The sequence below is a fragment of the Tiliqua scincoides genome, chromosome 7 (assembly GCF_035046505.1).
Source record: "Tiliqua scincoides isolate rTilSci1 chromosome 7, rTilSci1.hap2, whole genome shotgun sequence".
Taxonomy (NCBI): domain Eukaryota; kingdom Metazoa; phylum Chordata; class Lepidosauria; order Squamata; family Scincidae; genus Tiliqua; species Tiliqua scincoides.
Window position 1 is genome coordinate 53,685,338 of NC_089827.1, and position 22,628 is coordinate 53,707,965.

Sequence of the window (22,628 nt, forward strand, 5' to 3'; positions counted from 1 at the left end):
TTGTCCCTGGTGATGACAGAGCGATTCCCTTAGGATTCACCAGGTAGGAAGCTGCCCATGGAGAGCAGCTTGCCAAAGGACCCCTGAAACCAATCCTCAGTCTGCCCCTGTTCTGCTCCATTGCAGGCCATCTCTGTCTATGTTCCAGTGCAGGGTTGGGATAGACAAGATAGGGGCAGTCTTAGAAGCTGCAGGCCCCAATGCAAAATGTTTTTGCGGGGGAGGGGGGATGCCTGCAGACCCCTTTTTCATCAGGATGAGCAGCAACAGTGAGGCACCCAGTGGTAGCGTCACCGTCAATTGTTTCTGGGCAGGTTGATCTGAAGCCAGTCAGACCCAGGGGGTCAGTAGGACAGAAGGCTGTCCAGCAGCAATGCTCTGCTCTGCTCACCGCACTCTCCTTGCAACTGCAACACCATGGTGTGGAAAATTCCAAACCAGAGCATAACTACAGAAGGCGGTGCTGGGTGCAGGTGTTCTGTTTGCCACCCCAGTGTGGGGACCCTCCAGTTGCAGGGCCCAATTTGGCCAAATTGATCAAATTGCCCTAAGGCCAGTCCTGGGAATTGAAACGTGAATTCTCTGTGTACTGAGCCAGACAGGTTAAGGTGTTCTTCTGAAGCAGGAGGGCTGCAGCAGTGACTACTATAAGCTGCCTTTTACTGACACAGACTATTGGGACACCTAGGCCAGTACGACCTACACTGACCAGCTACAGCCCTCCAAAGATCATAATTTCAGATTCAACAAGAGTCACACACGTTAAGAATTTGGGCATTGACTCAAGACTCGGGGGTTTTACCCTAAAAATGAAAAGACTCAAACTCAATACTCACTTTTGTGTGTGCTTGCAACTCTGTTTTGTGTGTGTGCTTGCTTGCTTGTTTTCACCACTTTCAGAGCTTGACTCGCGTTTCAAAAAGACTCAGACTCAAGTCAAAATGACTCAAAAATGGCTTCGGACGAGTCATGATGGTTGCCATTATGACTTGTGGGCAACTTAGGTCAAGGGGGTGGAAACTGGGGATTTGACTTGAGTCTCGGCACTGTGGCTCCAGCACATCCCTGCTCAATAAACATCCAGGTACACATGTATGTAAAGCTTGTATTGCCTTAATAATAAAGATCTGCCATCAAGGCCTTTATTGCAGCATTTCAAAATGAGCCAGTGATTTGGAATTTTAGCATGGAATGGACACCGGTGGCTTGCTGTCAAGTTTACGCCTACAAAATTTCCAGGGAATTTGCCCAAACTTTCATTTTATTGTGGGGGGCACCCCACAGGCTGCCCATCAAAGATAATTCTTTACAGCAAATGTAAACAAATTAGGAGACACTCCTGCTGCTAGAAATTTACACAAAGCATCTACAAAATCCCTCCATGCACTTGTATGTTGAACCAACTTTGAATGAAGCCACTAAGGACAGGTACCAATTTGGAAACAAGGAAGAGGAAGCTCTAGTGCAGGGGTGCTCACACTTTTTTGGCTCGAGAGCTACTTTGAAACCCAGCAAGGCCCGGAGATCTACCAGAGTTTTTTTTTACAATGTTCGCACCATCATAACATATAACATTTATGTGTTCAATGTATGTTGGTGTACCTTGAGCCCCACTGAGTATAACAGGACTTATGCCTGAGTAGACATGCCTAGGATTAGGCTGTGAGGCTGTAATCCTAGCCACACTTACCTGGGAGTAAGCCCCATTGAGTACAATGGGCCTTACTCCCAGCGTTTCCTCCCAGAGGCACCTGAAGGGGGGGTCGGCACTCCGCGATCTACTCATTTTGCCTCGCGATCTACCGGTAGATCACGATCCACCTATTGAGCACCCCTGCTCTAGTGCCTTCTGCTTCCTCTTTGTTTGCATCGCCTGGATAACATTCAAAGTAGCAACACATGCATTTCCTCCACAGAGTAATAAGCATGTCTCTTGGGCATCTCTCCCTAAAGGAGAACTATGAGTTGCCGTTTGGATTGTCATGCAGGAAGCACACAAAACGGAGGTAGAGCATCTTCTATCGTTTCTCTCCCCTTCCCCCTCTACATCCCAAGCTGCCCATAAGGCTACCAGGTGAGATGATCATGAACTGCTTCGGTTTGTTTTTGGTGTGTCTGATCATCATGGCCAGAGGGGAGCACTGTAGATATTGTAGCACTGAAGAGAACGATAAAAAGATAAAATTGAGTTCCTTTAATTGGACTGAACACAGAATAGAGTGTTCTTATGCTGGCAAACCAAGCAGGAGACACTGTACCTTAGACAAATGTTGGAGATCAAAAAGCTGCCATTTGGGTGCTCCCTTAATTCTACTAATTTCAGCACGGTGACTGCCAAATCATCAGGCAAGCTTTTATTTTGCTTTCTTTGGTTTGCTGTGACTGGACACTTGTAGACAGTCTGTTTAAGTCTGTCTTGGTTAATTAAGCGTGTGGATTTATGCCCATGAAAAGCCTTTCTGGAACCTGCCAAGGCCTCTCCATCATTACCTCTTATATGAACATGAATCTGAGAGACCTGGAACAAAGTTCCGTCAGTGGCATTCCTGGGGGTGGGAAGGACAGCACTAGGTTTTGCAGGGTACCTTAATGTGCTGCATCAGCTGCCCTTCCCCCTCACTGTTGGAGCCACTCCCTGCGGCAAGAGCAATGCAGAGGCATGTCCTCTGCTTTGCTCTCACTACCAGGAATGGATCTGACATGGGGGGGAGGGGCAACTTACATGGCGCATTGAGGTGCCCTGCAAAACATAGTGCTATGCCCCCATCTAGGATCGCCACTGACAAAGTTACTCCAAGTTTACACACAATAAACGCCCTTACAACCCTATGCCAAAAGCTTGCTCCTGAGCATAAACGCATTTAAACACCCAATTAAAAACATTTTCTTTGTGCTTCACTCAGCAAGTTCCAAGTGATTGTTGGTAAGCATCGTTTTGAAGTACAGTCAGTTCTCTTTATATGCAAATTCACTAACCACAAATTCGCTTATCTGCCACCTACTTCTCATTATCCACAACTCTGTTCTTGCTATCTGCAAATACTGTTCAGTGCCCTGTGGATGGGAGGGCTCAGCGCAATTACAGGAACAGGTAGGTGAGCATGGGCAAGAGAAGCTGTGAGATGAGGTTGAGAAGAGACAGCGACCTCCTTGTGAACTGAAGGCAGCAATGGCACTGTGCAGTGGGGAGAGCCCTTGCTATCACCCACGAAATGCTGATGAGCCCTTAATATCACCCAGTCCCATAGACTTCAAGGTAAGATTCTTGTCCATAAAGACCATGGAGTAAATGGTGAAGAGGGTGCCCTGGAACCGAACCCCATTTTTTCCTATAGGCTCAATGATTCCGTATCTGCTAATTCACAATCCACTAGGTTTTCCAGGAACCTACCCCTAGTGAACTGACTGTATATTATTATATATGCATCCAAGTTTGAGCTCATTTTCACCACAAAACAAGCCTGTGAGGTACGCTTGGCTACCAGTCAGTCGGCCCAAGGCTTCCCTGTGATTTTGTTTGATGAGTGGGGATTTGAATCCAAGTCTCCCAGGTTCATGGCCAACACTCTTAGGCCCAAACTAGACATGAAACAGATGCCCCAGGAATGCCTGCACCAGAATGGGATGTGAATGTGACACCTGCCTTATAAATGTGGGTAGATACGTTTTTATCCTCTGCCAAGATTAAAGGCTGCCAAAGGAAAGAATAAAACAAAGTAGACCTTTGAAACAAGCTTATGCTATTAGGGAAAGTGGTTGATATTTTATTTATTTAAAATATTGACACTCAATTTCTCCAATCATTTGAGGTTGCTAAGAAACCGTCAACAAGAAAAAAAATGAAATTCTTCAGCAGCAAAATCCTAACTCCATCAAGGATTAAAGACATTAATTAACACAATTCTTTGGCAACAACAACTCATCCTGTAACAGCTGGCCAGAATGACTGAGCCTTTCAGTGGGTCCTGGAGGCTCATAAAAGAGGCACACGGCCACATTTTTTTTTCTTGGAAGTTAATTCCAAAATCATATCAGATTTGTACTGGAAGTTAATTCCAAAATCATATCAGGCTATGTACTGCTTTCATACACAACCAAAACAAACAAACAACAACAAAAAGCCAACATGAAAAGTCACTAACTGCTAAGCGGCGTCCATAGGGGGTGTGTGGGAGTGAGGACCGCAACAGCTGACACACTTGGGGGGGGGGGTGACACCACTACTGGCCAAAATTGTTAAAATCTTGGTATTTTCAAACAATACCTTCATGTTATGTATCTTTCAATGCATAATTTAAGGCATAATGCAATGAAACAAACCATGTTGAAATAGCTGTGTTCTATCAAAAGTTATAGCTAAATAACTAGAAAAGGAAAACACAACTGCTTTATGTAATAAAAAGTGGAGTTTCCTAACTCAAAACTGACCAATGAGACTGTTCTGAGAACCAATGAGGTGTTATTATGACACAGGAGGAAACCAATAAGATGTTAGTATGAGTCAGCTCTCATTTCCATGAATCAGAGCTAGTACTAGAATTCTTATTCAGATGTGTAAGCTTCAAGTTAGCCACTGTTCTTTTTGTCAAATAAATAAATAAATAAATAAATAAATAAATAAATAAATAAAGTTAATTTGGGTTACACCGACCCTAGTGATGCAGCTTCATTGGCTGTGTGCATGATATTGTAATTTATTCTGTATTGGCTGGTACTGGAGCAGCAATGACCTCCCTAGCCACAAGCCTGGGGCAAAGGACCATGATGGCACCCCCACATGAAAATCCACCCCCCCCACACTCACCTGAGGCTGGCTCCTCCCGCATGAAAATTCACCCCCCCCTACTTACCTGAGGCTCACAGAGCCTTGTGTGACCCAGGACTGCATCAGGGAAGCCTTTCTGAGGTTCCTGACGCTATAAACTGTGCTTCCGGGAAACCGGAAGCACAGTTTCCAACCCTGTCGGGATCCTCAGAGAGGCTTCTGTGGAGTCCTAGCAGCTTGCGCCTGGGGTATTTGCCCCATCAAACCCAATGGCAGGTCCGCAACTGTACAGGAGGAGGTCCATCATGGGGTGACACAATGAGCTGCTGCATTGGTTGATGCAAACCGTAGTGACACCTCTGGCTAAATTCATGGGATATAGTAGTTAGAATGTTGGACTGGGCTGAGTTCAAATCCCTGTTCATCTACAATGCTTAAGGGGTTATCTTGAACCAATCACTGTCTTTTCAGTCTAGCATGGTGGTGCTGTTGTGGTAATAAAGGTCAGTGGCATATATGTAGCCTTAAGCTTCTTGGAGGAAGTCTGAAATAACAAATATTTATCAGTGTTATTTTTAACGCGTGCAGCAAACCTGGTTGCAGCCCCTAGAATCCACCTTTGACTTGTGATTCATTCTGCAGTGGAATAAATGCCACGGTCACATTTTGCCAGCAGGCAGTGACTGTGCTATATGATAAAATCGTCACAGACACCACAGTGACCAGAAGGCTCTCCCTGGGCAAGGACAGGCTGCTGCTGCTAGTTGACAGTGAGAATTATATGTTGACCACTCTGCAAGCAAAATCTCTTTGGTACGTGAGTCAGGGCCCAATCCTCTTCTACTTTTCAGTGCCGATGCAAAGGGAACAAATGTTCCCTTACCTTGAAGAAGCCTCAGTGACTGCCCCTACACCACAAGATGCAGCGCATACCCTGTTGGCACAGCTGCAGCAGTGCTGGAAAGTTGGATAGGATTGGATGCTCAGTTGATGTGGTTTTGAGTAGATCTCAGTGCTATGAAATGGCACAGAATGAAGACTAAGGTAGCAAACCATGGCACAGATACTTCAGTGCTCAAACATTTGCTGTCTACACAAACATGCATAAAATGAGACTTTTAATTGCAGGTGTATGCCTATGTATAAGTAGATAGTTAACTCTAGTCCCACTACAACACTCTAGTGATTTAGGACCAAATCCTACCCAACTTTCCAGCTCTGATGCAGCTGTGCCAATGGGGCACGTGCTGCATCCAGCAGATGGAGGGCAGTCATGGAGACCTCCTCAAGGTAAGAGAATGTTTGCTCCCTTACCAAGGGGATGCACTGAGGCTGCACCAACCCTAGAGTGTAGATTAGGACTGAGGCCTTAATTTCTCACAGGAAAATGAAAGAACATCAACCTAAATAATAATACATGCATATCTGTATTTATATAGCAACATCAATGTACAGGATGGCCACAATGTCCCTATGCAGGCTTAAATGGCTTCAATCCCAAATCCAAAGGGGGGCAGCCTTTGCCCTAGTGTCATGTCCAAAGTGGCAACCCCACTGGCTAGAAGTTCTTTGAGGTCAGTCTTCTGCTGGCAGCCCACTCCTAGCATCAGGCCAGGGGGGGAAATTCTACCCACCCAGGAATTGTCTCTAGGGCCAGGGTCTCAAGTGTGAAGATGTGAGATTGCATGGGCAGAGAAAGTCTAGGGTGGCGAGACAGAGTTAGGAGTCATCCGTGTTAAAATGGTACTGAAAATCATGAGTTAATTCGGTCACCCCAATGAAGTTGGCAATAGTCTTCCTTGGAGCTGGCCTCAGGGCAATTTGACCAATTTGGCCAAATTGGGCCCTGCGCCTGAAGGGGCCCTGCACCGTGGCAGTGAGTAGAGTGCCCATAACCACAACCAGCACCTCATTCCATAGCTGATGCTCTTGCATGGAATCTTCCATGCTAAGGTTTCATGATGACAGCATGACGAGTGGAGCATTGCCGCCGAATGGCCCTTCATCCTGCCCGCCCCAGGTCCGATTGGCTTGAAACTGCTCCCCCCTCCAAAGCAGTTGGCCATGACTCCGCTGCCAGGTGCCTCAACACTACCACTCATTGTGGTGAGCATGGAAGGGTCTCCTCCTCCCACAAAAATGTTTTGCACTGGGCCCCACAGCTACTAAAGTTCCCTGACTACTTTGTTGCTTCTGATGTATTGTCCTCTCTTAATCTTCTGAGTGAGGTGCTCCTAGGATTCTTTTTCTGCCTACCTCATCGACAACTTATATTTGTTTTGCTGGTCTTGGTGCTCCTTTTTGTTGCCTTTCCTTGGGCAGGGCTTCAGCTTTCTAAAGGAAGCACAATTGCTGCCATCCAAACTTTGATGCCAGACAAGTCTGGATGTGTTTGCCACAAATGGGTGACTCTGTGCAATAGATGGGCAAACATGAATTCTCCTAGTCTTTCGGTGGCAATGGACATTAGGTCCGTGTGGGACAAGGAGGTGGGTGTGCTTCCTTTCACTCAAATGGCTTAGTAAACATCTTAATTGTGTCTTCTTCAAACAGTTCTTCTGTGGTAAGGAAAGTGCCCCATTGCACCTTCCCTGCTTAATTATAGAGACTCCAAACAGAGTCCATGGAGCCCAAGGTTGCTATGACAACTCTTGTTCTCAATCTTCCTGACACTCTCCCACACTGTGGTGTGTGCAAAAGAATGAAAAATGAAAAAACCAGACAAACAGAGATACAAGAGTGATGACAAAATAATTGACCTATTGGTTTCCTCATTAACAGTGACTATGGGAGACGTTGGCCTCTTCTATTCTACAGTGGATGTCTCTGTCCAACAGAAGAAGCTATTCCATCAGCTGGCCTGGTGCCTGGTCACAAAATATCTATATTTATTTACTTATATTTTTATACCACCCTTCCCCCAAGGAGCTCAGGGTGGTGCACACGGTTCCTCCCCTCCTTTTGTCCTCACAACAACCCTGTGAGGTACATGAGGCTGAGAGACAATGACTGACTCAACTGGTCACCCAGGAAGCTTCATGGCTGAGTGGGGATTTGAACCAGGATCTTCCAGGTCTAACTCCCAAACCACTACACCATCCTGGCTACCTGTATCTCTCTGCCCCTTTTTACAATGCGCACCTGCATCACATATGCTTGAACATTCCACTCTCTCTGTTTCTAGTTCTCCAAGAAACCCGAAGTGGGGGATAGACCTGCCAAAATGCATTGCTTGCTCACACGGTCTTCGTTGTTGTTCCAGGAATTCACAGGCTGCCTGATGCTATTGGGCTCTTATGGCTGCAGATCTCACAATCCGCCACCATAAGTCCCAGTATGGAGCCGAAAACCCTACACTGCCATCTTACTCTATGGAGGTGCCAGTGCAAACAGCTGGAAGCTCCATGAGCATAGTAGTGGCTCCCAGATGTCCCCTGAGGCAAGTAAGGTGATGGAGGGAGTGGTTTTAGGGTGGAAGGGGGAGGGTTGGAGCAGGGAGCAGGCCAAACCAGAGGTGGTTCAAGGGCAGGAGGAGACGTTTCTTGGTGGCAGCACAACACACCAATATCCTATCCCCCCTTCCCAGCTTGGAAGATTCCCCCCTGCCCCTCAGAGTTTCCTGAGACATATGCCAGCAAAAAGAGCTAGCGTAGGTCTGAGGAGACCTACCTGGAGGCCAGGTAACCTATGGAGAAGCAAATAAAAAAAAATTACTTACCTCTCCCAGACCATCTGGTTGCCTCCCCCCTCCCCCCAGCCCCCAGCATGCAGCAAATGCTCTTTCAACAGTGCTGCATGCTCTGGGCTGGTAGGGAATAGGAAAGGGTCAGTAATGCTTTCTGGGTTAATATCCACGGATTCATGTGAGGGTGAAAGTGGCAATCTGCCACTGCATCATCTCCAGTCTACTAAAAGAGCATCTAAGCAATTGTCATAAACCAGGGGTGTCCAAAGTTTTTGGCAGGAGGGCCACATCATCTCTCTGACACTGTGTCAGGGGCCAGGGAAAAAAAGGAATTAATTTACATTTAAAATTTGAATAAATTTACATGTTTACATAAATGAATATATTAAAGATGAACTTATATGAATGAGTGAAGGTCTTGCAATAGCTCAAGGCCTACAAAAGGCCTTGCACAAAGCAAGGCTGGCCTTTCCTTTGCTGCTGCTACTGCATCACAGACATGAAACAGCAAGCAGTGGTGGGAGCCCTCATCCTACAGCTCACGCAAGAGGTCAAACAGTTGCCCTCATGCTGAGAGCAGTTGCGTTGGGCCAGTGTGGGCTCCAACAAATCTCTGGAGGGCCAGAGGCTCATTGGAGACTCAGGGCACCCTGAGGGCCGCATTGAGAGGCTTCGAGGGCCACAAGTGGCCCCAGGGCCGGGGTTTGGGCACCCCTGTCATTAACCATGGCTGATGTCACTCCCACCAAGAAGCTTTGCCAACCAAAATTTTTAAAAAAACAGCTACAGAATAGGTGTTGTTGAGCAATGTGAGAATTCTGGAAGCAATAAATTCCAGGGAAGAATGTATGGGCAGCACAATCCTTTTTCCTGCAGTTCTCTGGCAATGGTATATATGATATGATATATCTCAGTGTTCAGGATCATAATATTTCTGATTACTAAGTGCTGAAGACATAGAACAGGAAGAGGTTATTTCCACCATGCCCTATTTTGTAACATCCTGGGGGCATGTAGCTACTTTTGGTGAACTTTTGGTCTGGTCCAACAAAGTGACTACTATATAGTTACAGGCTGAGTTAACTGCCCAGCATTAAGTACCACATCAAAATTGCATAGCCCTCATACAGGAACTGGGATTGGCCAACAACTGGGATTGACCTTCAATAGGTAGAATGGTGAACTTAGGAGACCTGGTTCTAACTCCACCTTAGCATGTATGGCTAAGTAGCCTAGCAGGAAGTCAGTATCTCTCCATCTCCCATCCCTAGGGGGAGGAATGACACAGATGTATCTGACTGAATTCTTGCGAGAGCAAACATGGCAAATATTTGAAAGACTTGAGCAGATGAAAAGTGCAATAGAAGTGGCAATAATGGTAGACATCCCAGATGCCTAGAAAAGCAAGATCTAATGGATGTTGAAAGCGACTGGCCCCATCAGAGGGTCCTAGGAGTAGGGTGTCAGAAGATTTAGCAGGCTGGATTTGAAGCTCACTGAATACAGCTCTTTGTGGTTAGCTGGTTTAAAGTCCTCCCCCTTGGGCCATTTGCTATTTTGCTTTAATGAGCATTCATTTTTCACCTAGCATTCAAAGCAGCATGACCTAACCCAAGCTAACTTTGGATATCAGTCCTGGATCATAGGCTTGAGCTGCTGGATGCTGCTATCAACAGCCAGTCAAAATAAGTTCTTTGTGCCTCTTTCTTTCTTTAGGTTGAAAATGAGAGGAAAAATGCTTTTCAAAGGATCTGATGATGGCCGGTATAGTACTTTTCAGGTTGGTTATATAAGCTTTCCAAAGACTCCTGGGAAATCAGGAACACGAACTTTTGCAGCTCTTTGAAGGACTGTTTGAAGGCAGGCAAATCTTCATCTTGTACAACACTTGAGATGAAAGGATCAGTGCTCAGGCCCAATGCTCTGAAAGAGATTTGAGGGCAGGTTAGGTGGGTAATTTGAACTCTGGTCAGAGCTGGGAGGTTTCAGGTCCCTAAGTAGCTGTGAAAACATTCTGCTCTCACATCCCCCCCACCCTCTCTCTGTTCCTCCAGTTAAGCTATTTGTACATTGCAATCTCTTCTTCCACCATGGCAAGGCAAATAACTGGACTTGTTTTGTGTGCATAATTCCCAGGGACATTTTTTCCTTAGCTCATGTCACATATAGGTTCTTCCACTTTAAGCAGACCTGAAACTGCAACCTACACACTCCTTTTAACAGCTCTGCAGTCTTATGACAAAAAGGGCGACAATTTAATTTGACTTGTTTTCTTTTTGTTTTTTTAACGTACAATGCCCACCCTTTTTTGCAAAAGCAAACGAAGGTAACTTACAAAAATAAGGTAAAAGCAACCTTTTAACCACTAAGGCTGCAATCCTATACATGGGAGCCAGTCTCATTGAACTCAGTAGAGTTTACAGGCATAAGACTGCACTGAAAATACAACTTTAAAACTATATATATATATATATAAAATATATATATAACTGCTTGCAAAGTTACCTTGAGTTCTTAGACAGTGACGTCACTATGGGGGTGTGGGCCATGCCAGGTGATGTGGATGGGGGGGTGACACCACTACTCACCAAAATATTTAAAATTTTAGTATTTCAAGTAATACATTCATGATATATGGTCAATTGATGCATAATTTTATGCAGAATGCGATGAAACAAACTGCGTTGAAATATCTCTATTCTATCAAAAGTTATAGCCAAAAAACCAACGGGGCAGTAGATGGTACATCACCATGCCCACTGCCTGGGGTGTTACTCTGCTTACTGCATGGGAGGAGGTCCATCTTAGGGGTGATGTGCTGGCCTCCTTCACTGGATGGCACAAACCCTAGTGACGCCATTGTTCTTAGGATAGGCTCCAGTAGAAATACAATGCCTTACCATTATTAATGTTAGGTTTCAACTGAACATCCAAAGTATCTCGTTATCATGACTTCACCAAACAAAATAAGGTCAGAAAGAACAAGAATAATTGGGGGAGAAATGACAGTGTCCGGATTTTTTAAAAAAAATTTCCCCAATTATTTATTTCAACAAACACATTGTGAAGATGAAATTTATTTAATACTGTCTCAGTGTAATGAGCTGATGCATAAACCAAAATGCTGTCATTTTAAGGACAAACAAAGCAAAAGAAAAAGACATTTTTATACCAGTTATTCTGAAAGATTAAATCTGGGAGTGCATAAATCACACTATGAAAAGACGGGTTGCTACTTTTCATTGGAACACAAAAGCAGAGAATTTCAAAAGGTGCAGTCAACCCAATATCAAATGGCACTGACGCTCTGAGTGGTCTTCACTCACTGCCATGTCGTTATTTCTCTTGGGAAATCGTTATCAGAATAAATGATAAATGATTCATCCAGATAAATATTCCCCAGAAATATCACAGAGATTTCCCTATTGTTATGTCTACACACACAGACACAACACAGATCGAGCTGACCCCACAAGTGTGTCCCCAAAGCACCACGTGAGATATTGATCAACGGTTTTCATTCACTCCAATAGGCAGTGGAGATCCATTGGGGCATGGAGGCAGGAAGCAGAATGTTTAACAATAAATGTGCTACAGCTACACTGCCCCCCACTGACTCCAAACTCCTACTCCTGAAAGGTCATTGTTAGATCAACAGTAACCCTTGAGGTGAACATCTGCTTGAAAGGCAGCTGGGAGACCTGGGTTCAAATTACTCCTCAGCCATGAACTGTTGATTGTGGGCAACACATTGTCTCAGAGCCACTTTAGATGTCACACACCAAGGCAATTTTAGTGGATTCATTAATCTATTTATGTAAGGCATGAGTCAGATTTTCCAGCACTATTACCAGGGCATTCAAAGTGACATATAAAAATGTGCATGTAATTCATTTGCCTGCTCCTCATGCTTATAATATCCAAAGGAGGACGGAGCACACAGAAAAATGTGCAAGCTCCATGTTCAGCTCCTGTATCAATTAGGGTGAGTCATTCACAGATCTGTTATTACAACTTCCAATGTCTGTCTGAAGCCACCTTCAGTTCTCCATCCGTAAAATAAGAATATATGAATTGTCTCCCATGTTGCAGGAGTGAACCCAGAAAGCATACTGTAGAAGTTAAGATGATGTCAAGTTGCAATATAGGTCTGCACAACTTGTGATGGTTGTGACACTGGGGCCTTCCAGGTGCTTGATGACAACTCCCTCTTTTGGGAGTCCCTCACTGGTTGCAACAAACAGGCACTGCACTGCACCCTGTTGGGTCACTATATATTTCTAGTGGAATATGTATTCTTGGGTCACAAGTTATGCAGTCTATTTAGCATGAATCACAGTGTAGCTCTAGATCTGGTTTGAGACCACTTCTCATCTTACTTTTTCCAGCAGCAATTTTCACACCAGCAACCAAAACAAGGTTCATAAAATGTCATGCAAGAATAGACCTTCAATATTATATAAATACTTACCATGTTAATGCTGCCATTTCCTAAATGGGCGAACAGGGCTGGCCCAAGACTTCCTGGCACCTGAGCTCACAGCCAATCTGTCCATGACACAAACAATGCAGTTTCCATTGAGCACCAGGTAGTGGGCGGAGCAATAGACTTCAGCTGTCCTTCAACCTGAGTCTGTCACCATCTCCCTCCAGCCCAACATGGATGTAGCTGCATGCATCAACCCACCTACTCACCATGCTCCTTTCTCACATGAAGAGCTGTGTGAAGCAGCAAGGTATGCAGGAAGGGAAGCAGATCACCACTGCTCATGATAAAGATATGTGAGAGCAGAGGAAATCTGCTTCCCTATCTACTCACTTTGCTCCTACCTTGTGCTGTCCCTTTAAAATAAAACAGGAAGTGCAATCCTGAATTTCCTGTTTTGTAGAAAAGGATTGCATGGGAAAGAGTGAGGAAAGGGACTGGTTCCTTCATCCTGAGTTTTAAGGTGCACACCCTTGTGCAGTGTGGAGTCAGGGGTAGCATCAGATTGTGTTGGGTCATCCCTTCCTTAGCTGGTGTGCCAAATTCCCCCTTTACTTAGTGATGTGACAGTCTCTTCTCCAATTCCCTGGACCAAAAAAAGAAGAGGGGGTGGAATAGATGAGAAAATATAGAGATATCAGTCATATGAATGGCCCAACTCTGTGTGCAAAGCATTTTGCATAACTCAATAATCCTTATAGCCCTTTAAAGTCAGTCATCATTTCCCCTGTGTTAATAGCAAATTCAGGTGGCTGAGTGCCTGCGAGATTGCCAGCTAAACCAGACCACCCCCAAAATAAGGGATGAGAATATTTAGGGAACTGCCCAGGTACATTTATAAAGTAAAAGAAAAAAGTGAATTTAAAAAGACTAGAAAACTCCCAAAAAAGTCTGATGTAAACTGAGCATTTTCACTGATCTACCCCTTCACTCGGGACCCTTGGGAAACTGCTTTATACTGTGTCGCCCCATTGGCCCATCTAGGTCAGAACTGCCTGTGCTGACCAGAATATCTTCTTCAAGGTTTCAAACAGAGGTCTTAACAGTCTCTCTTGGATAGGCTGGGGATTGACAGCCCAATCCTATGCATGTCTACTCAGAAGTAAATCTCATTACAGACAAAGTGGCTTTCTCCCAGGAAAGTGTGGATAGGATTTGCCTGTACATCTGGGAACATTTGAATGCTAAGCACAGGGACTGCCCATGCTTTAGGTTAGGTGAGGCAGGCAGCAAACCCCCCCCCCCCCCAAAGAATAAAACAGAGGCTGGGGAGGGCTAAAAATCTCACTGCTTTATCTGTGTGTGTGTGTGGGGGGGTGTTATTGCAGGCAGGCTACAGAGAAAATTCACTTGGTGAAACAGGGCTCACTTCCCCTTATTTATCTGTTTTTCTTTAATTTAATTATTTATAATTATTTTATTTTGCTTGATGATGTCACTTCCAGCCATGACATCACAACCGGTGGTTCCTGGACAGATTGTCATTCTTAAAAGTGGGTCCCAGTGTTAAAAGTTTGAGAACCACTGCCTTAACTCAAAACAGGCCAATGAGACATTGGGGGGGGGGTGACACCCTAGTGACCAAAATTCTGGAAATCGTGACTTTTAGGAATAATACCACTGTGTTATATACCATTTGATGCAGAATTTCATCCATTGCTTGTGGGGAAATATTCACTGTATTTATTTTTCTGGCCATTATTATTATTCATTCCATGTCATGACTATTACTATCTCTGTCTCACCTACCTCACAGGGTTGTTGTGAGGACAAAATAAGGGGAGGAACCATGTACACCACCCTGAGCTGCTAAGAGGAAGGGTGGCATAAAAAGTGAATTAATTAATTAAACAATATAATTAATAATCAATTGATAATTATTAATAATTAATTAATTTAATTAATGGGGTGACAAAAATTTATGGGCCACGGGTGTCAAATGACCTAGCTACGCCTCTGCCCTCTAGCTATGCCACTGGCAAGAAATGCAGTATGCAGCTGCTTCTTTTTTTTTAATTGTGCAAAGGTGGCAGACCCAAGGCAGCATTAGGCAGTGCTCTGGGTCGCACTGCCCCTGGCAAAGCACATGGCCTGTCTTTGAGCTATGACCCCCCCTCCCCATTTGGCTCACAAAGAACACTGTAGTGTCTGCGGAAGTGTCTACGGAACATTCTCCTTCTCTCCTCCTGCTGGGTGGCAAAGTCAAGGCTGGTGCAATATTCTTTTCAGATCAGATCACAAAATCAGCATGCTGATTCTTTGCGTCCAGGGCTTCTCTGCCCAGCCCCTTTCACAAGCCAGATGGAGCCTCAGCGCACCAAGGTGTTTACGTTGTCCCAGTTGATCCATCAGCCTCTGGAAGTGTCTGGCCTATAACAAGACGTGTTATAATGAAGACCAAAATAGAACTACCTGCCAGAAACAACATCACATGAACGGCAAAAAGCCGCATTGTTATGGACACGGGTTCATGCATTTTTCATGCGTCCTCCGAGCTAATTTCTAGGTTGTTTGTTTCACCTCAGTGTCCTCTCCAACTGCTGCTGCTTACATGATGCTTTTGTTGAGAAGCTCTCAAATGATGCTCTATACCTCTGGCAGCCACACTTAGCTCCCCTCCTTTCTCTTTCTCCATATTCGTCACAGCAGAGTCTGTGAAAGTCCAAATCCTACCTTTCAATTGCACAGCCATTGACCTTCATTCCTCTGGAAATAAACCTCTGTAATTTTGTTTTTATTGCTCTTTTTATTGGTTTTGAACAATAAGAGTATTTGTGTATGTCAGGAGATGAGAGAGATCTAACCTCAGGAGCCAACAATAACAACCGGAGTGAGTGTATTATATCTCATTGCTTGCATGTAGACTAACACAAGCTGTTTCTCTTTATCCCCCTATCCTTTTACTCCTTATCACCATTATGCATCCCTTTGGACACTCTGAACTGGTAAAAGGTGGACAAAACAAAAGATCACACAGTTTGGTTTGTAACACACAACAAGGGTAGGTTCACACAGTATACTGTGTTTGTCTACTGCCTTCCCCAGATGAACACTGCTATGGGCACACAAGTCAAGCAAGTAATTATTTCCATGCCTACAGCAGTCATAGAGACTCTGATCACCTCTTCACAACATTCCGATGGGCTGTGTTGCCTGGGAAGGTGCAGGTGCAAAATGGATTGTATGAACTAGCTCCACATCAGGCACATCAAGCCACCACAACCTTCTGGGGAAGTATATACAGGGTGGCACAAAAAAGCTAGGCACCAATTTGATCAGAGGCTGAGGGCAGTAGAGAACACCACCCCCTACCTTGCAGCATCTCTTTGGTCCTCAGCCTGCAGCCTAAACACAATCAGGCACATTCTACCTTTGAAAACTGATGGTGGCAGCAGAGGAAATCAAAAACTTGAGAGACTGGACAGCAGTAGCCAGTAGGGTTTGTTTTTTTTTAAAGCAGTAGCTGTTGGTCAACCCATTGATTGGTTGGCAACCTTCAGTCTCGAAAGACTATGGTATAAGCCTACAGCACCTGGTATTCCCAGGCGGTCTCCCATCCGAGTACTAACCAGGCCTGACCCTGCTTAGCTTCTGAGATCAGACTGGATCAGGCATGCGCAGGGTAGCAGTGAAACTGCTTCTTCAGGTACAGGAAGGGTGGAGGTGGCCCCCTGCATCACCTCCACCCATCCTGTGCCTGCCCCATGCCTCCACCTCCCCACCCCCCATTTCTGGACAGTTTAAGGATTACAGATTGCAGTTGGTGTCGGGGAAATGTTAGCCAGATGTTCACAGTGAGGTTAAAAACCTCTCTCTTCCTTGGAGAGTTTTCAAGTCAGAAAGGAGGGATGGCAGAAGACACCAATTCCCTTTCCCACTCTCCAGAAACCTTCTCCCTTCTGCTAAATAGCAATGAGACACTCAGATTAAGCAGCCATTTTCAATCACTGTGCCATGGCACACTGGTGTGCTACGAGTGGTCCACAGGTGTGCCATAGGAATTTGGGGGAAGGTCATTTATTAGTGGAGGCCAGTGGAGGATGTGAGCCCCCCCACAGGCAGCATGATGTGCCTTGTTCAATTGTCAAAAACCTGATGGTGTGCTTTGATGATTTTAGTGCCTTTTCAGCGTGCTGTGAGATTTAAAAGGTTGAAAATCGCTGGATTAGGGGTTGGTGGAGCTCCCAGCAATCTCTGCTCATCTTGTTTACTTGGAAGAGGATGGTAGTGGAGGAAGGAGGTGGCACCAAAGCTGCAGGTAAGGAAGGTAGACTCTGGATCACCTCTCTCTCCTTGCCCACACTCGGCTCCCTTCCTAAGCCACAGGGTGTGGGTGAGGAGGTGGTGGTGGCATCAGTGGCATTTTTAAAAAAACCTCTAACAGCACTGCTCCAACCCCCTTCCTAAGTGTTCTCAGTGAGCAGGAAGAGATCTGGAAGCAAACTGAAGGCTTTCAGTGGGCCAGAGGAGCATGGCAGGCAGATGTGGGGAGCGGGACACTCCTCATTCACTCCTCATTCACTGCCCCTTTTCAGCTTGCTGCTCAATACATCCTTGGTCAACTTCATGGGTGGCCATGGCCAGTGGAGCCAGTAGAGGAGAAGTCCTGATAAGGACTGTGGATAGCCCCAGTGGCATTGCTAAAGGAGTGCAGGCATGTGGGCTGCACTGGGTGATGCACACAGGGTGACACCACTACTGGCCAAAAATTTTTAAATCTTGGTTTTTTCGAATATTACTATCATGTCATATATCAATCGATCTGTGATTTCATGCAGAATGCAATGAAGCAAACCATGTTAAAATATCTCTATTCTGTCAAAAGTTATAGCCAAAAAAACAGTGTGTGGGGGGTCAGATCAATAGTACATCACCATGCCCACTGACTGGGTGCCCTGCCCACTACCTGGGAGGAGGTCCACCATAGAGGTGACATGCTGGCCCAGTGGTGTCACTAGGGTTTGCGTCACCCGGTGCGGGATGCCAGTGCATCACCCCCTCATGCAGTGGGCAGGGCAACATCCCAGGTGGTGGGCGTGGTGATGTACCACTTCGCCCCCACTGGTTTTTTGGCTGTACCTTTTGATAGAACAAAGATAGAACACACTCTGCATGAAATTACGCATTGATTGATATATAACATGCTGGTATTATTCCTCCAAACTGTGATTTTGGTGATTTTGGTCACTAGTGGTGTCACATCCCCCCAGGGTGTCAACTTACCAACACCTTATTGCAGCAGTTCTCAAACTTTTAGCACTGGGACCCACGTTTTAGAATGACAATCTGTCCAAGACCCACCAGAAGTGATGTCATGGTAGAAGTGACATCATCAGGCAAATTAAAATAAATAAGTATAAATAATTAAAGTAAAACAAATAATTAAATAAGCAGAAGCCAGCCCTGGTCCACCAAGTGAATTTCCTCTGTAGCCTGCCTGCAATAACACCTCCCTCCAAAATCAGTGAGGATTTTAGCCCTACCCAGTGCCCAGTTCAATTTTAGAACTTCTGTTTAAACCAAATCACTGTCAGGACCTACCTGGCTTTGCATGTCTCAAAAAAGAGGGGCTGAAGCCTCTGTTTCGATCCTTGTTGGGGGGGGGGGAGGCTGCTTTCTGGAGCATTTGTTGAGCTCCAGTTCCATCAGATCAGAACCATTCTGGTGGCTTCACATTCCCCTTTGCCTGGCCTGACCACCAGCCAAGGCACATTTGCTTACTCATGGGTAAAGGTGACCATGAGGCTTAGTTTCGCTTTCCATAGGGCTCAATACATTTGTCTGCTTGGAGGGAGGGACTTCCTTCTCAGGTGTTTTTAGGGGCTGCATTCATTGAATCAGGACTGTTCTGATGTCGTTGGATTCCTCTCGGCCTGCCCTTTCCGAGGGACTAAGGTAGGGTCGCCTACTCGCAAGTAAACGTGCAATACAGCTCAGTTTCACTTTCTATAGGGCTTCATGCATTTTTTGTTCTCCGTTTTTTTGGGCCATAGAAAGGAGATATTTCAGTCTGGTTTTTGCATTGCATTCTGCTGGAAATTCCACATCCAACGGTATCTAACAGCCATTTTCAACCATTGTGCTGTGGCACACTGGTGTGCCGCGAATGGTCCCCAGGTGTGCCGCGGGAATTTGGGAGAGGGTCATTGATCAATTGGACCATTAGGGGATGTGAGCCCCCATTGACAGCACAGTGTGCCTTGTCAATTATCAAAAAGTTGATGATGTGCCTTGACCATTTTAGTGCCTTGCCAGTGTGCCACGAGATGAAAAAGGTTGAAAATCACTGGTATAACCACCGCGATTTTAGCGTGTCACACCCCCAGTGCGCTTCACCCCCCAGTACGCGTCACCCAGTGCGGCCTGCACCAACCACACCCCCTAGCTATGCCACTGTGCTGGCCACTGGGTGATGCAAACCCTCGTGACGCCACTAGCCCATCACGTTATAAATAGATAATGCACAAGTAGAGAGAACTGTTCTTCTTTTGTACCATGTTTCCCTCTCTGCTCGCATCTCTTCCCTCATTAGTAAAGCTCTCTCTGAAAACACCTGCTTGGACCACCAACAGCTAGCAGCTGGCTAGCACCTTCAGTGGCTTTTTATCTAAGCTCTGTCTGAGCTGGCATCCCAGCGCAGGGCTGCAGTAAAGGAAGTGATGCGGGGGGGGGGGTGGAATTAGCTATATCCCTGTAGTGTTCATCATGGTATCCTTGATATCTCTTCTAACGCAAACCACATCTGCCTTCTGACAGCTAATTAAGGAGGGCTCTGGGTGTGTGTTATTTTTCTCACATTTCTTATTCATTTGCTATTATTTAGCCACCATCTGTCCCTGAGGGATGCAGACAATAACAGTTCTCAAACTCAGAAACAAAATGCTGATGGATTTAGCCAGTTACCTCCCTGAAGTCATGCAGCTTCCTGTAGCTTGGGAGGTGGATTCCTCTGTGTTCTTTCACCACTATGTGAGTGAATGATGCATAGGAATGAAGAAAACGTTGGAATGAAGAATGTGGCTGGTATAAGTGCGCGTGCATGGAGAGTGTGGGTGAAGGTTGTGAATGGCGTGGTCAGCAATAGGCACTTGTGACTAGAGAATGGGTTTTGCAGATAAAACACACTTGTAAAGTGTGTAGGGGAAAACCTGAAGCAACCACAAGCTGGTATTTACTGTCCATGGGATCCCCTCTCAGAGGCAACATCAGAGGCCCTGTGGCAAAGCCCTGTATTCCTCCTACCTTACCAGAAATGGCACCCGGTAGCTCCTCCCCAATGGCCAATGGAGCATCTCTTAGATGTCACATGATGAGAGCCCTCTGGCCATTTGAATGTGGGGTGCCTGGAGCAGGAGTGTCACGAGTCTCTTGACCAGTTAGTGCTTACGTCTTAGTAGGCATGTATAGAATTGTACTGCTAGCACTATGGGAAGCCTTAGGACCCCAGTAAACGTGCCAAAGTTTGAAGGGGCTGCCTTTGAAAAGGGTTTGGTCTGTAGTTGGTCCAAAATACAGCTGCAATACCACAAACTGGGATAGGGGACGAGAACGTATCTCACCAGTGCTTAAAGAAATTTATGGCTTCTTGTCTATTTCAAAACACAATGCACAATGCCGGTGTATAACTAGAAAAACCTGCATGGTTTGGATCTGGGCATTTGATAAGGCTTCCGTCCCCATAACAACCCGCCAATTTACCGCACTAGAATCCCTCCTCTGAAGACCTACCACCACCACCACCATCCAAAGTGACATTGGCAGCAGCAAAGAAAGAGAAAAGCCATTTTCAATCATGGCAGCAAGTTGGTAGAACTGTCTCCCCAGGGAAACTCTCCTGGTAAAGACCTTGTGGTGCCAAGCAAAGATTTTTTTATTTGCTCAGGTTTTTAGCATCTGATTATTTTTACTATATGGTGCTTTTATCCCACTGCCTGTGTTGTAAATCATTGTTATTTTTCACTGACATAAGGAATCTTAAAAAAAAAAATCAGCATCATCGTAACAATTTAAGCATCATTTATTTCATCAGGACTTAAGCGTGACTCCTTTTCTCTGGACTAGAGAGGCCACTGGCTAACTATACAATCAGGTTTAAAGGTTCCTCTTTCCTATAATTGCCTGGAAAAGCATTTTTTCCACACAAATGCAGTTACCCCCGGAATTTGTTAGTAGAGCTGAGGAATTAAAGCAGTCCCATGCACAGCAAATTTGACTTTTATTAAGAACTTTACTGGGACAAAGAAAGAACTGCAGTCATTAAAAAGACAGAAACAAGACAGGAAAAGAAGTCAAAAGTGAGATCTAGTAACAGCAGGAGAGAGCAACCCACAAGCCTTTAACAGACTCCTGCTATTGGTAGAAGCCAGTACACACCAACTTACACACTAGCTGCGCATATATACGCTGGTTTCTCAACCAGTGGTACTTGTACAACGGTGGTACTTGAGGTGGTGTTCAGTAGTAAATGTGGGGTCCCCAGATTCCCACCACCTGGCAGCAAGACCAGCAATACAACACATCAAGCAGCAGTAGGAGGCTTGGCTCAGTAGGCAGAGCCCCAGCACACGCTTTCTGCATGCTCGAAAAAGCCCTCATGTTTGCCCTGAGCATCTTACTGGTGTTTGTTGTGTTGCGTCTGGCCTCCCAATCCAGAAGTAACGGGCAATGACATCATCGCCAATTACTTCTGGTGGTACTTCCAATAGGTGGACCATGCAAAGTGGGATGGCAGTGGACAAATGTTGAGAAAAGCTGCCTGTATGGTCAAGGTCCAGACTTCAACAACAATGGTGTGGGTGGATTTCTCACAGTGGAAATGAAGTCTTGAGCCATTGACTATTCACAATCTAACTTAGCTCTCAGTCAGACTTCATCAGCATCTAACAACAACAAAATATTGGAGGAGAAGGGGTTCTATCTCACAAGAGAGGTCTCAGAAGACTTCAAGGCAGAACGTCCTTATTAGGTTTCTTTGTCTGTTTGCCTCCCCTCCAGCAGGAAAACACCAGAAAGATACATTCCCTTTCTAAAGGCTTAGGAATTTATAGGGTATAAAGAAATCCAGAGCCATAGTGCTCTCAAGCACAGCTGGGGCTGGGTGGGTGCATATGGCTGTGTGTGTGTTGCACAAAATGACACCGCCCTTCTGTCCCAGCTCCCACCTTGGTGATGGTGGGGGGATGGGGGTGGGCAATCACAGTCCCAAATCAGTCCAAAGGAACTTTGTGGTGGAAGGAGCACCTCCTCCTTCCTGTCCCACCCCTTTAGCAAACTGTCCTTGCACAACTATTGACTTTAAGGGGAGGAGTGAGCCAATGATCTGGGAGTTCTGGAGAGGGACCTAGAATTTTGCAGCTGCTAGAGAGAGAGAGAGAGAGAGGGAGGCAGAACGGAGGACATCATTAGAAGCATCGCTGTGGTACTGAAGAATGCGAACACTGATCTGATATTCAAATAAAATATTCTGTTTATTTTTTTATTTTTTTGCCAAGGGCATCAAGGAGTGATTGGAAAGATCTTTTGAGAACGAGAAACCTTCTTCTTGCCTTTCATTGATCCCTCTTGGGAGCTGCCTAAGAAGGTCCAAGAGCTGTGCTCTCCGTTGCCTATGGATAGATGTCGCCCCAGAGTCCCCATTTCCCCAACCAGATGAGTCCTGTGGGCTTCAAGTTGCCAGCCAAGTCAGCCTGGAG

General features: G+C 45.5%; 1 pseudogene; it reads right to left on the minus strand.

Moving 5' to 3' along the window:
• Positions 1–16,456: 16,456 nt before the first annotated feature.
• Positions 16,457–16,575, minus strand: LOC136658124 (5S ribosomal RNA; annotated as a pseudogene).
• Positions 16,576–22,628: the final 6,053 nt, after the last annotated feature.